Genomic DNA, 2252 nt, shown 5'->3' on the forward strand with positions numbered 1-2252 from the left:
CAATCGCAATTCCAATAAAACATTTCCAAAACAGGAGTCTGGCCAAAGTTTCCTGGCTTGATTCGTTTCTATAATGCGTGAAAAAATACCTTAATGCCCAGTAGGCATCGCCCCCACCCTACAGCTCAAGAGTGACCTACTCCAGTGGCCTTGAGCTCCATATGTAGCTTTTGACTCTGGAGGGGAGGGAGCGAGACTGGGGCAGAGCCAAAGGCGTCCCGGGAAAAGCCCTAGCGTCCTGGAGAACTGCGCACCTCCAGAGCAAGCCGCTTACCTAGCAAACACGTCGGGATATTGAGAGCTTTGGAAAATGATGTCTAGCTCCTTCAGGCGCAACCCACTGAATGCGCTGGGGGAGAAGAGGTGCTGCTGATCTTGGGGATGCAGCTCCGAGGAGGAAGAGTCCTGGGCGGACTCCTCAGGCTGCTGCTGCCAGGGCTCCTGGTCTCCACCGCCGCCCTTCTGGTTCTCGCCGAACATGGGGTCCGCGGAGCTCCCGCGCAGACGTGACTTTCTTCTGCTTCTGCTCCCTGCTCGGGTTCAGACCCTATTTTCTTCTTATCCTCTCCTCTCACATCAATCACCGAAGTCCCTATAGCCTTCGCATCTGGAAAGGAGGAGAGGGAAAGGGAGGGGGAGAGAGAGAGGAAAGATGATGAGAAAGAGAGAGAGAGAGAGAGAGATAGATAGAGAGAGATAGAGAGAGTTTGACCGGGCACAGGGCGCCTAAGAGAGGGGCCGGTCCACGCGCCTCTCTCCAGGAAAGTTACTTTCCAAGAATTCACCAATGCACAGGTCGGGGTCCCGAGCCAGGCACTGACCGTCGCCTTCCTGGAGCTCATGGAACAGGAAGCCCAGGCGGAGGTCGGTGGTGTCTTCGTGGCTGGATCTTGGCTGGGAGCGCGGTCGATGAAGCCAGATGCCTCTGCGGAATCTGCGCGGGGTCCTCTGGCTCCTGGTCTGAGTTCGGGCGGGTGAACTTTGGGTCCACCGCCTGCACGCGATGGGGAGCCGGCTGCTGCTCCGGTCGCCTCCGGTCGGGGTGTGTGTGTGTGTGTGTGTGTGTGTGTGTGTGTGTGTGTGTGTGTGATGGAAGGCCTTGCTCTCATGCCCTCGCGGCCAGGGCATGGCCCTGAAGTCAGGGGCGCGCTCCTGGTCAGGGTGCGGCTTCCGGGCAGGCCTGTGTTGGAAACCCTTGCTCCATTGCTCCATTTTGCGCTTCCTTGACCACTCCCACTGCCAGCGGGGTGACTGCCAGGAGGAAGGCACTGAGCCGCCCTGTTACTGCTGATTTGGGGCAGGGGGAGGGGCGGAGGAGCGAGACCCAATCTAGCCCCAGAGCCGTTGGGCCCGGTGATGTGGGCCTGTAATCCTAGCTACTCTGGGAGGCTGAGGAGGGAGGATCACTTGAGCCCAGGAGTTTGAGACCAGCCTAAGCAACCTAGCAAGACACCCATCACTAAAAAAATAAAAAATAAAAGTAGCTGGACCTCGTGGTACGCGCCTGTAGTCCAAGCTACTCAGGAGGCTTAAGTGGGAGGATCCCCTGAGCCCAGGCGTTCCAGGCTGCAGTGAGCTATTGTTACTGGTGAGGAAGTCCAGGTTCTCGGCGTTTGGAACAAAAATTGGACAAAACGCACAAACAAATCAAGGAAAGAATGAAGCAACAAAAGCAGAGATTTAGTGAAAACTAAAGTACACTTCACAGGGTGGGAGCCGCTGTAGCAACTGTTCAAGGGCCCTGATACAGAATCTTCTCAGGTCCTAATACCCCCTAGATGTTTTCCATTAGCGATTTGCTGTTTGCCTTATGTAAATGAAGTGGTGGCCCACAATCAGAGGCTGAAGTGAAGTTACAATGGTCACACTCCTATGCAAACATCTCACTGGTTGCTGAAAGCAACCACTCAGAGGCTAAAGTGCAGTTACAAAGTTGTACTTCTACGCAAAGGAAGACTTGGCCTGCAATCAGTCTTTCAATTTCCCTTCTGCCCCCACGGAAAGGGTGGGAGTTTGCAAAAGGTGTAGCCGTTGGTCCTTTTGTTACTTAGGCTTGGAAAGTTAGGGCTTTCCTTTCAATTTAGTTCTAGGAAGTCAGCATGAAACGGCCTTAGATTCCCTGCCTCCAGACTATTCTCCTGCCTCACTATGATCACACCACTGCACTCCAGCCTGAACTACAGACTGAGACCCTGGCTGTAAAACATAAAATAAAAAAATAAGAATTGTGCCTTTGAATGAGTTGGTTTCCT

The sequence above is a fragment of the Rhinopithecus roxellana genome, chromosome 7 (assembly GCF_007565055.1).
Source record: "Rhinopithecus roxellana isolate Shanxi Qingling chromosome 7, ASM756505v1, whole genome shotgun sequence".
NCBI lineage: Eukaryota > Metazoa > Chordata > Mammalia > Primates > Cercopithecidae > Rhinopithecus > Rhinopithecus roxellana.